This window comes from Mandrillus leucophaeus, unplaced genomic scaffold (assembly GCF_000951045.1).
Source record: "Mandrillus leucophaeus isolate KB7577 unplaced genomic scaffold, Mleu.le_1.0 Scaffold289, whole genome shotgun sequence".
Classification (NCBI taxonomy): Eukaryota; Metazoa; Chordata; class Mammalia; order Primates; family Cercopithecidae; genus Mandrillus; species Mandrillus leucophaeus.
The window spans coordinates 1,773,730-1,787,351 of NW_012103020.1; positions in this window are offsets into that span (position 1 = coordinate 1,773,730).

A 13,622-nucleotide genomic window follows, 5' to 3' on the forward strand; every position below is an offset into this window, starting at 1 on the left:
TGGTCAACATACAGAACTTTCCTTTCATAGATGTTTCTTGAGGTTTTAATGGTTTCTGTTGGCAGTGTTAGGCAAGGTTTGAATGAAAGCAACAAAAGTAAGAAATGCATTATATGGCGGAGATGCCCTGATTTTTCTCTGATTCTGGTAGAAGGATCAGAAAGTGTGGGTGAAAATGGGGAGGAACGAAAGAGGAGCTGATCTGAGTCAGTTTCTCCTGCCATGTCAAATCATATCCGAACTATTTTTAGACGATTTCAGAATAACTGGTGATCTTAGTTAATTCAAACATCCATTCAATTTTGTGAAATAAAAATCAATCAGTCTGATTGTTTGACAGAGGTGGCCTTTCAATTTGACTGAAGTCATGGTTTTTCAACCTGAAATAGTGGGTTTGGTGGATAGGAAGTAACTCCAAATCAGAAACTACTAGGACATTTTTTTTCCTTCAAAATGCATATACCAGGGCCCCTTTCCTCAGTTTGGTTTTACCCTTGAGGCTCTGAAAAAGCATCTAGGTCATTCTGAGAGGCCCCTCAACCCTAGCTGAGAAACTTCTAGTTAAAATAGTCACATTCAGGCAATTTGAAAGACCTGAAATATCTCCCTGGCCTCAGCAGTTTTAATAACAAAGGAGTGAGCTGATGGTTGATTTTCTAAAAGAGAAAATATAAACAGTCCCATGCTTATTCTAAATGATTGGAAGGATGATTTCTTTCTGGGGGGGCATGGGAGATGGTGCTTCTGCTCACGTTTTAGGAACTCAATGACGATGACACCACGAACATGAACCTCTGGTTCACTGGAATCGTCCGTTCCGTTCTGCTCTGCACTACATTACACTGTAGCTGCTCTCAGGCTGGCTCTGACAGTGAGGGGCTTTCTCTTTCGAATGTTTGTTTTATGATCTAAAATCAGCCTCACCCACAGAATAGCTAAGTCCCCTGCATGACAAGGCTGTGTGCCATCCGGGGATTTACTAATGGCTAAGCCGCATTATGAACGGAGATTTATGATCACCTTCCCAGTCAATTAAAATTCCAGATATTACTAAGGCAGAATTCAATTAAGGTTAATTGGGGCTTCTGAAAACTGCTTTTCCAAAGGGAAACCATGATGGGATTGTGGCTCCTGGTGGGTTTTATCAGTTTTAAATAACTTTCTGTGCCTTTTTTTTTTCTTGGCACAAGACACTTCCTCTCCTGACTGCCGGCTCCTGCTATTATCATCCGATTCAGATGTTGATTTTTCTGTCATAAGTTATCATTGTGACTTATTTATTTTTTCTTTGTCTTTTTCTTAAAAAAAGAGAAAAAAATCTAAAACAAAAAACAAAACTCCCAAGGCTCGCAGCAGACCAGAACCCTAACAAAACCGCAACCCGTGCTGCCCGGAAATCACAGTGGTCTGACATGAAAGAAATATAGTCATTTAGAAGATTGTGACAACGTTTCAGAAGCAATTATCCAAACTGGAAAAATAACCCATTCCTTTTCTTTTGTCATTAAGGTGGATGAAAAGGTTTGCAAACATTGTCAACCAGGGGGAAAAAAACAGGTGCAGACCAGAATTACAATGCAAGTCAGGCTTTCCATTCTACCCTAAATTTTATTTTCTTGTCGTCAAGGGCTATTGTGACAGTTCTTAGCACAGTTGATTGAACTGGGAAAACACATGGGACGAGGCCTTAGTCACCGAATGCAGAACGTGCAGTCCGTAGCTCGCAGAGCAATCTGGAGCAAGGAGTGAATAATAATTTCAGCAGTTTATTTTCTCAGAATTTCCCACCTATTGTTCATCACTGGAGACTAGTAACAAAAAGTTAAGGAGAAATTTTCTTTTTGAAAAGAAGAAATGATAAGTGTATGTGCGTAGGAGAGAGACCGCAACTGCTCAGATGTTCTGTTGTTCTTCCAAGGAGCAGAGCTAGGCATTTGCTGTGGGCAGATGGGGCCCCCGTCAGAGGCTGCTTTTTCTTAAATTAGCACTCATTCCCTGTTTCACACACCTGGGCCTATCACTGTACAATGGTTTGCCACCCCATGAGGCACAATGGTTTGCCACTGCATGAGGCCATCATCTATCTGGTAGCAGAGTCCATGACTGAACACCATACCGGGCGTATTTTCCCACAGAGAGTGGCTTTGGAAATGGCCTTGCTTCCATGAGAACAGAGGAAGGATTTCCATAAGGCCAATCATAAGGCTGCTGATTTACATCACATCCTTTCTTTTTGCATTTTCAGCAGGTGGTAAAACAATGCTGAGGGCAGGTTGTGACATGTGAAAGTTTTTTTTTTTTTTTTTTTTAATGGAGTCTCACTGTTGCCCAGGCTGGAGTATAATGGTGTGATCTCAGCTCCCTGCAACCTCCCCCTTCCTGGGTTAAAGTGATTCTCCTGCCTCAGCCTCCCAAGTAACTGAGATTACAGGCGTGCGCCACCACACCCGGCTAATTTTTGTATTTTTAGTAGAGACAGGGTTTCTCCATGTTGGTCAGGCTGGTCTCGAACTCCTGATCTCAGGTGATCTGAAGTGCTTCAGCCTCCCAAAGTGCTGGGATTACAGGTGTGAGCCACTGCATCGGGCCCATGTGAAGTTATTTACATGGCTGGTATTATGTGGCAATTAACAGGTCTATGTAGCATCTCATATTTTAAATTAGCTTCTTTCCAGTGTGTCTTTTATTTGTATGTGAGGGTCGCACTTAGATGGCTTCTGCTCCACTACAAGAAGTAGGCACATTAGAACTGTTTTCTGGGGATGCTTTTTATCTCATTAGCACAGTGCCCCCTACACTTTGCTTTCATCTATAAATACAGCGACTCCGGGAATGAAAGCATAACTGCACTGGTACCTACTCACATACTATCTTTGCCAATTTCCTGTTTCCTCTCTTTTTAAGGGCCTACTGGAAAAGAAGGGAATAGAAAAAGAGAGATTCTAAAATTATATAGCAGTTAAGGGGGAAAGTTTCTGTAATCAGAAATCTGGGGTGTAATTATATGATAGCCAGAAGAAAGAAACATGCAGGAGGAATAAGTCTCTGGAGTATGATTACTAATGAATTCTCTCTATTCCTTATGGGAAAGAGCCACATTTGTAAAATTAAAAGTCAATGCCTCTTTGATGAGAGGATTTGCAGGCTCTGCTGTCCTTTTTTCAAATACTGTGTGCTTGGAAAGAAGAGTGAGGAAGTTAAACCTCTAGTCAAGGGCGTTTGAGCAGAGCAGGCAGCTTGCTTTTTCCCGCCCCTGTTTCAAGACTATGTGAGCCTTTTTCTGAAAGAGCTTGATAGGTGTTATGTGCATGGCTGTTTTGAGGAACCTGACCTTGTCTATGCAACGTTAACATACCCAGTCAATTCAGAGGAGGACAATATTTTAGTTATATCAGTCTTTTGGCATTGTGCAGTCAACACAAGTGGTTGGCTGGATTTTTCAGTTTTTATTCTGATATTTGGGAGTCACGTTGAGTTTGTGGGTATGTGCAACAGCTTATGTGATACGCAGGGGTAGCAACCACAAAATGGCACACTGCCTGAGGCCATTGTCTATCTGGTGACAGAGTCCACTACTGAAAAACACATAATTTGAGAGGAGCTCAAGAAACATCTACTTCATCAATCTGCAAAGTTGCCTGAAATTCAACCATTGCAGTGACTACTTTGGGTCTCATAAAAATGCCACCAGTTAGCAGCTACAGTAGCAAACCAGAAGCAGGACCTGGGTGGGGAGTAGATGGGATGGACAGTTGTTTGCAGTGGTCAGTTCATAAAGGCTGAAGAGAGCCCATTATTAAATTTTCAGGAAATTCAGGAGCTGGTTGTTAAACATAGCTATTGTTATTAAGAATTAAATTATATAAATTTATAATTGAATTATATTGGAAACAAAGTTAGTAAATATTGAAAGCTCATCATTTCCTATTAATGTTACACATTTTATGATGGTCTGTGCCTCGAGGCTGTTTATGACTATTGTACCGTGTAGTAGAAATGCCACTGTACATTTTTTTCCTACTCTGCCTTCTGTGATGTCACATTGGTTGCTTGAAATTAGCCATGAGAGCATTTGCATCATGGAAATGGCACATCCTACAAATCAGGGCTGTTTTGTTTTTTGGAGAATGGCTTGTAGAATTTACCAGCACAACACTGGGTTTGTGCATGGAGTGGTGGTAGTGGTGGCGGGGATATAAGGACCTGTGTACTGGATAAGCAAATATGTTTATTTTTAAGTTGGGGGAGTATCTTAGTTTGGGCTGCTATAACAAAATATCATCGAGTGGGTGAATTAAACAACACACTTTTTTTTTTTTTTCTTTTTTTTCTTTGAGACGGAGTCAGAGTCTTGCTCTGTCGCCCAGGCTGGAGTGCAGTGGCAAGATCCCGGCTCACTGCAACCTCCTCTTCCTGGGTTCAAGCGATTCTCCTGCCTCAGCCTCCTGAGTAGCTGGGACTACAGGCATGTGACACCATGCCCGGCTAATTTTTTGTATTTTTAGTAGAGACGGGGTTTCACTGTGTTGACCAGCCTGGTTTTGAACTCCTGACCTCGTGATCTGCTCACCTCGGCCTCCCAAAGTGCTAAGATTACAGGCGTGAGCCACCGCGCCCAGCCAACAACACACTTTATCCCTTACAGTTCTGGAGACTGGAATCTGAAATCATGATGCCAGTGTCGTAGGGTTCTGATGAGGGCCCTCTTCATGACTTCCTCACAGGGCGGGGAGAGAAAGAGATGACACAAGCTCTCTCCAGTCTTTTCTTATATGGGCACTAATTGTATCCAGAGGGTTCTACCCTCATAAATTACCTACAAAGCTTCTATCTCCAAATGCCATCACATTGGGGTTAGGATTTCAACATATAACTTTTGTGGAACACAAACATTTAGCCCATAGCCGAGAGGAAATAAAACAGTAGTTGCCAGTTGACGGGGGACCCTGGGTTTCTCCGTAGGGGAGGGAGTGCTGTCCAAGGATGGGAGGATTTGGAATAAACTCCCCATGCTTTGCAGTTCTGTCTAGGGCAGGCTGAGGCCCTCTCCTCTGCTTTCTTTTCCCTGATTGGGCCACTTCACATCAGCATTGGCCAATGGCCTTTCCTAGTACCTAACTGTACTACTTAATAGGGAAAACTTCCGAAAGACCATGGAATCTGTTCACAGGTTATATAGACATGGACTGAATGTTTTTGTCTCTCCAAAATTCAAGAAATTCTAATCCTCCTGTATTAGGCCATTCTTACATTGCTGTGAAGAAATACCTGAGATTGGGTAATTTATAAGAAGAGAGGTTTAATTGGCTCATGATTCTGTAGGCTGTACAGGAAGCCTTTGCTTATCCAGTACACGGGTCTTTATGCCACCACCAACACCGGCACCACTGGCATCTGCTTGGCTTCTGGGGAGGCCTCAGGACACTTACACTTATGGCAGAAGGCAAAGAGGGAGCGAAGCGTCTCACATGGTAGGAGCAGGAGCAGGAGAGAGAGAGAGAGAGACGGAGGTAGGAGGTGCTACACATTTTTAAACAACCAGATCTTGCAAGAACTCACCACTATCCTGAGAACAGCACCAAGAGGATGATGCTAAACCATTCATGAGAAATCTGACTCCATGATTGAGTCACCTCCCACCAGGCCCCATCTCCAATGTTGGAGATGACTATTTGACATGAGATTTGGGTGAGGACATTGATCCAAACCATATCAGGGCCTTTGGGAGGTAATTAGATAATTAGAATAGAGCCTCCATGATGGGATTATTCCTTAGAAATGGAAAAAACATGAGATCCCTTTTCTCTCCGTGAGCACGCACCAAGCAAGGAAAGGCTATGTGAGCACACACTGAGGAGGTGGGGCTGTCTAAGCCCGCAAAAGAGCCCTCACCAGACACAGAGTCTACTGGTGCCTTGATCTTGGACTTCCCAGCCTTCAGAACTGTGAGAAATAGATGTCTATTTTTTAAAATTTATTTTTGCTTTTGAGACAGAGTTTCACTGTGTCACCCAGGTTGGAGTGCAGTAGCGTAATCTCGGCTCACTGCAGCCTCTGCCTCCTGGGTTCAAGCGATTCTCCTGCCTCAGCATCCTGAGTAGCTGGGCTTACAGGCACCTGCCACCATACCTGGGTAATTTTTTGTATTTTTAGTAGAGACGGGGTTTCACCATTTTGGCCAGGCTGGTCTCAAACTCCTAACCTCAAGTGATCCGCCCGCCTCCACCTCCCAAAGTGCTGGGATTACAGGAGTGAGCCAGCACACCCAGCCAGATGTCTATTGTTTAAGCCATCCAATCTATGATATTTTGTTATAGCAGCCTGAGCTAAGACAGGTTATGCATAATTTAGTACAAATGAATGAGAGGCATGACTTCAAGGTATTTGCCTACACACAATGAAAGACACATGTGAGGATTCCAGGGTGCATGGTGCCCCCGACCCCTTGTATAATATTTCAGAATGATAATGGGAAAGATACTTTTCTAGGAACCAGGAGGCCCTTGCCCTAAAGTCAGGTTCTGAATTCCCAGCTGAGAAATCCTGGGTGGGGAACAAATGGAGTCTCTGTGTACTCATACATAAAATGACGTGCTCGTCATGATGTTGTGAGAATCAAAGGGAAGGTTGTTTGAAAATTATAAGACCTTGTGCAAATGTAGTCCAGGTGGTACTTTTGTTATTGTTGTTTGTTTGCTTGTTTATTTATCATCCTAACCCTCAGAGCCTGTGAAACCAGGGGGTAGTTTTTTTTTTTTTTTTTAGAGGTGGGATCTCACTCTGTTGCCCAGGCTGAATGCAGTGACACAATCATAGCTCACTACATCCTTAAACTCCTGGGCTCAAGCAACCCTCCCACCTCAGCCTCCTGAGTAGCTGTGACTACAGGCACACACCACCACACCTAATTTTTAAAAAATTTAAAAAACATTTTATAGAGATTGGAATCTCTTTATATGGCCTAGGCTGGTCTTGAACACCTGGGCTCAAGCGATCCTCCTGCTTTGGCCTCCCAAAGTGCTGGGATTATAGGGGTGAGCCATTGTGCCAGCCTAGGAGGTGGTTTTAATTTAATTTAATTTAGTTTAATTTTTCAGATGGAGTTTCGCTCTTGTTGCCCAGGCTGGAGTGCAATGACCTGATCTCGGCTCACCACAACCTCCGCCTCCTGGGTTCAAGCGATTCTCCTGCCTCAGCCTCCCAAGTAGCTGGGATTACAGGCATGCACCACCACGCCTGGCTAGTTTCTGTATTTTTAGTAGAGATGGGGTTTCTCCATGTTGGTCAGGCTGGTCTTGAACTCCTGATCTCAGGTGACCCACCTGCCTCAGCCTCCCAAAGTGCTGGGATTATAGGCTTGAGCCACCGTGCCAGGCCCCTAGGAGGTAGGTTTAAATTCATAGGTCCAGCACTTTGGGAGGCCGAGATGAGCAGATCACCTGAGGTCAGGAGTTTGAAACCAGGCTGGCCAACATGGTGAAACCCCATCTCTACTAAAAACATAAAAAATTAGCCAGGTGTGGTGGCGGACACCTGTAGTCCCAGCTACTTGGGAAGCTGAGGCAGGAGAATTGCTTCAATCCAGGAGACGGAGGTTGCAGTGAGTCGAGATTGCGCCACTGCACTCTAGCCTGGGCAGCAGAGCAAGGCTCTGTCAAAAAAAAAAAAAAAAAAAAAAAATTTCCATAGGTCCAGGAACAAAGGAGATTTTATACCTATGTGGAACCCACTGTACCTTCTTCTCCTGCTAGAAAAAGCCCTATCTATAATGAATATATGTGAATCAGAACATTTCCAGTATTTGATTTTTCTCATGAAACTCTCTTATTTCTTTTGTTTTGCTCTTTCTTCTCTTCTTTCTCCCTCCCTATATGTCTCTGTCAGGTCTTCTCCTCCTCCTCTCTTATTTCTATAACTACTCATATTATAGAATTAGCGTACTTTGAGTTTTTCTCTTGTATCAATATCACCTTTTATCATTTTCTTGCTAAAACTTCCCTTCCTCCTGAAATTAGGTGCATTTTTGTATTGTGGCACCCCCGATGATTTTTCCGACTCAGTGGTCCTAATGTTCCTTGCTCTGAGGAGAAGATGTGGAAATTGCTCTAGGAACTCTCCTAAGGCCAGGCAAGTTGATGCTTGCAAAAGTGGCACAATGGAGGCTTAGAATCCTAGCTTTCCTTGAAAGAAGGACAGCAATTAACCTTGGCAGTGGAGCAGAACTCACTTGAATTTGTACTTGTAAATCTCCACCTCTCCGTAGGCAAATATGATAGGAAGAATCCAGATTTTCATCAAAAATAAATTAAAAATGGAGTCCTCACATTATAAAAGAATTCGCGGGGAGATTTCTTTAGTGAGTAACTCTTCCTTAATGTACTTAAGCCATGTTTTGATTCGCATAAATTCATTACTGATAGACTTTTTCTAGTAGCATGCTGACTGAGTACATGAGGCACGACAAGGATACGCTACAGAGGCTACATTTTCAGTAAGTTTATTAACCAGTATTTTGCATGGCATTTTACTGTTTTTTAAGTTTCTTTTTTAAAGGGGGAAGTCAAGCCCAGGTGAGCCTGTTGTTTTGCTTCTGCCCATCTGGGTTTAAAACACAACCTATTTATTTGGGCCCTTGGCTCTATTCGGTTTTCACTTTAAGCAGGGATTTTGGTTTCTGTGATGTGTGGAGGGAGAAAGTAGGTCACTAATGAAATGCTTCATGCAATGAATAAATGATCTGCCATCCAAACAGCACACAAAGGATGTTTACCAAGGGGACCATCCAGACCTAGAGAATGAGTAGTAAAGCCAACTGGGGAGGCTTCCCAGGAATCGACCAGGATGTCATTCTAAGTACTAACACTGGCCCAGGCGGGATCTGTGGACTGTAGGAACTCTCGTCTGGTGGCAAATTCGAACTTCACATCCCAAAGGCACCACCTTCTGTGGGGCAGAGTTTGCAAGAGGTTACTAGGGGCAAAAAGAGCTGTCAGAGCTGTTTTTCCAGCTTTGTGTTCACAAGGCTTCATCTCTAGTATTTTCTGCTAAATTCTGGCATGTTGGACTCCAAAGAGAGGAGGCAGATTGAAGTGAGCCATGGAATGGCAGAAAGTCCTTTCTCTGGAAACCATAATCCCCCTTGAAGAAGATATTCTCCATTGATTGTGGTACTACCTGTATTTGTCTCCTGTAACCAATTGTCAGAAACTGAGCAGCTTAAAATGACAGAAATGTATTCTCGTGCCATTCTGGAAGTCTGCAATCAGTTTCACTGGTGTGAAGTCAAGGTTTTGGCAGAGCCACACCCCTCTGGAGGAGCCAGGGGAGAATCTGTTCCTTGCCCCTTCTAGCTCCTGGTGGGTGCCTGAAGCAGCCACATTGCCTTCTCTTCTGTCTGTGTCAAATCTCCCTTTGTCTCTTTCTTATAAGGATACTTGTGATTGCATTTAGGGCCCACAGAGATAATCCAGGATAATCTCCCCATTTTAAGATCCTTAACTTAATCATATCTGCAAAGTTTTTGCCAAATACACTAACATTTGCTAGTTCCAGGAATGAGGATTTGATATCTTTGCGGCCATTCTTTAGCCTACTACACTCCCTCTCTTAATTTTTTCAGCAATACTGTGTTTCAGTGTTAGTGTAGCTCTAATTGTTTGTAATTATTGAGTGGCACTGGAAAGCTCTTCCATGGACTTCCTGCCAACTAAGGGCTCTCTGGCCTTGCATCATCCCGAGAGGGTGGGGGAATAAGATACAATGCCCTGGTAGGGAGAAGCATTTTAACACAGACATTGCTTCCCATTGCCTGTGCATGAAGATAATAAAAAGCAGAACTGCTGAGTCTGTTTTATTGTTGAAAAATTTTTTAATGACAATGTACTCCTCATTTCCTGCACCCAGGGCTGGCCACTCTCATACTTCCCATCTTGGTACTCCAGTGCTCTGGCCAGCATCCTGATTTACTGATCATGGTAGACCCAGAGAGGTGAGAAGGCTCACCCTCAGTCACAGAGGTAGATACAGTGTTGAGACCAGCACTCATGACTTCTCACAGCCCAGGGCTGAGTTCTCACCATTTGTGTCCCTCCTCATACCCCTGACTGGCTCCCTTCTCACCAAGCTATGAAAGCTCCAGAGGTTCAGCCTGACCCTCAGGCTCTTCTTCTGAGCAGTTATCTTCTGCTTCTCCCCGGGGCCTTTTTCTCTTTCTCCATCTAAGTCTGGTTCTTGGGTTATATTTTATTTTTCTAGCTTTCCCATTTCCTGTAGCTCATAAAACATCAAGTTTAAGGACTCCAGTGCTGCTCACCACGGGGAAAGAGAACGAGGAAAAGAAAGCCACAGGGATGTAGCAAATATTCCAGACACCATGCAACATTCTTAAGGCAGTGAGTCATGATCCATAGTCCTGTCTTCCCTCTCCTAAAGCGTGTGGGAAATTCCTCGACATGTTCCTGGATTCCTTCTTGTTTTATCTGGCCAGTTCTCACTGTCCAGGTCTGATTAGGCTGGATACTAGCCTAGACTGCGTGGAGTGACGGGGCTCATTGATCCTTCTCACCTTCCTCTCTCATCTTTCTGGGTATGGGGTGCTTAAGGTTGGTCCTCAGGTTCCCTAAGACTCCTCTTGGGAACTGCTCTGCACAATTGCTTGTGCAGGGTGTACGTTCCTCTCTCTTTACATCCACCCCCACATGAAGTCCCTGAAAACATATGCACAGAGCGCAGAGCCAGGCAGAGGCTATCTGCACCATACCCTAAACCCCAATGTAGTTGCCAGCCAGCTCAAGTAGAATACTTACTCATTCACTTTCCCTAGGCTAGAGACAACCCTCCATGACCTTCAGCACTAAAAGAAGGCCAAGTGACCTTCATCACCTTTTTGCCCTTCATTCTGTGTGCTCTCCTGTCCCCTTCCTCTTCCCAGACCATTCTTTCTTTTTTCTTTTTCTTTTTTTTTTTTGAGATGGAGTTTTACTCTTGTTGCCCAGGCTGGAGTGCAGTGATGTGATCTCAGCTCACTGCAGCCTCTGCCTCCCAGATTCAAGCGATTCTCCTGCCTCAGCCTCTGGCATAGCTGGGATTACAGGCTTGCGCCTCCATGCTGGCTAGAGATGGGGTTTCACCATGTTGGCCAGGCTGGTCTCAAACTCAGGTGATCCACCTGCCTCGACCTCCCAAAGTGCTGGGATTACAGGTATAAGCCACCGTGCCCGGCCCCCAGACCATCCTTATAGGGCAGGAACAGCTCCCAGGAGGAGACACCCCCAGACTATCTTCCTTCTAAGATGTGAGTGAATCAAAAAAGAGACTAGCCATATTTATTGCCCAACTGACAGTTCCATGCCATAGCCCCCAAGGACTACTTGGATTCATCCTCCTGAAAATGGTGGAGAGGAGCCCCAGGCCACCCTTGCAGGCCATCTTTCTGTAATGTTTTTCCGAGTACCTTCCCCTCCTGTGGTGATCTTGCAGGCTCAGTCCAAACAATCATTTTTCTTTCTCTCCTGGAGAAGTTTGACATTTTCTACATTGGCACCTATGGATGTTTTAAGATGTCCTCTTTTAGTCTGCCGGGAAGACTGTTGGCCCTGGAAGTCCTGCTCTCTGGAGCTTGGTTGGTCTGCTCTATTTTGTTCACCAGGGATTCCTCATTGGCCGGTCCTAATGGTTAATTCTACATTAGTTGAATGTCAGTGTCTTTTCCTACCACTTTATGCCATTGGGTCCACCCTCTCTAGACAGCCTGGCCCACTGGGAGAAGCCATCTTTCTTTACTGTATCCCGAATCTTTTATGTCTTTTCCCCCTCATAGCACCCAGGAATCTCTCCTCACTCCAAGCTCCTGTTCTCTCCAGACATGGCTCTTGTTCACAGCTCCTTGTGGAGCAGTGGTGGGAAGATTGAGCTCCACCTGGTTCAGGTTATTGCAGGTGGGATCCTCCATTTCTGTCATTTTACCCTCTGTTTACTTCTCTCCCTCCTTCTCCTTCCCCCGTGCCCTCAATGGAACAGTCTTTTAAAACCTCATCTTTAAAAAAGAACGTACTTCGAAATACAAAGACCATAAAAGATATAATACCCACTGAGGGACCAGGAGGCTAATTTCCTCACATGCATTTTCTGATAATTTTGGCAAAGCTGCTTCCCAAACATCTGCATTAAATATTCCCCACCACAGGTGTGTGCTTAATGTGCTCTTCGAGTAAATAACATTCAGAATTGTAATCATGAGGCGGTCTGGGACCAGCCAGGTCATCTATCTGGATTGACACCTTGGGAATCCAGGGAGAAGGAGGCCTGGGACCGGGGATGCATGGGAATAGATCTGCTTCTGCCCAGCAGCATGGAGAAGGCAGCCGGGCTCAGGGCCTTCCAAAGAGGCAGCATCGGCTCTTGAACAGCGCAACCCCTGAATACCAACCTGTTGTTAATTCAGTCACCGTGCCGTCATTCTGGTGCTTCACAGATGAGAAAAGTGAGGCACTTTGAGTAGTCAAAGATTAGATCCTAAGTACCTCAGTCCCCTCATCTTGCAGATGAAGAGGATGAACTAATGTTTCTCCTCATTCTCAAATGGCCTGATTTTATAAAATCACTCCTTCCAAATTTATACACTATTGCTGATGAGTGCGGCTGCCTCTCTAATTTCTGTGGGATGTGAAGGGTTTTCTAGCAATCTGCAGCCTGAGCTGAATGCCTCTTTGTGCTTTCCATTGCAGTCTAAAATAAAATCTTTGGAATAGTAGGAGGGGAAAAAAAACCCTTCTGAAAAAGTCTCAGTAAAAGAAAAGTGCCTTTACTGTAGCCTCTGTTCCACAAAAGGAAAAAGATCTTGACATTTTCCCAGGAGTGAATGAGCAGGTGCAGCAATTGTAAGAGTTAATGGCAAGGTTTCCCAAGAGCTCTGGGATAAGGACAGGATCATGACCAAACTTCTCAATGAGCTTTTTAAGGGATGATGTACAAGCTGGAATGTAGGATGCCATTATGTTTCTCAGGTGAGGAACAAAAAGGTTGATTTAATGTGTTTCTTGCTCTCCCCTTCTCCTCTGTAGCCTGCACATTTATCTATGTATGTAATCTATGTATGCGTCATTATCTGTGGATCTGTTTGGATGTATTTAGGCATGCAGATCTGTGTGTATCATAATCTACGTATCTAACCATTCATGTATCTGTGTGTGTATCTATCAATTACCTATCTACTTACCTATCCCTGTTTCTTCTATCCTCTATGTATCTATCTATCGTCTCTCTATCCATTCACCTGCTTTTCTGTCTCTGTATCTCACTTGCTTACTCTCTCTGCCTCTTCTTATTTTTGTCTTGTCAGTCTGAAATTACTTGTCTTCCCAGGAAGGATGAATAATAAAGCAGTTTTTCCCCACCCATGGTATGTCAATCATTCTGAGTGGACTATTCAGATAGTTTCATAGAATTAAAATTCTGAGTCGGCCCCAAAAGTTGAAGCATACATCTATAATGCCTCCTGAGGGTTTTCAGAGATTCCAATACAGGTGATCACAGCTGCTGACAGTGAGGGCCTCTTCTCTGAAGGGTCCCGGAGGCCTTTTAGTGTGATCATCAAGGAGGCATCCCCAGGCGCCAGTTGGCAG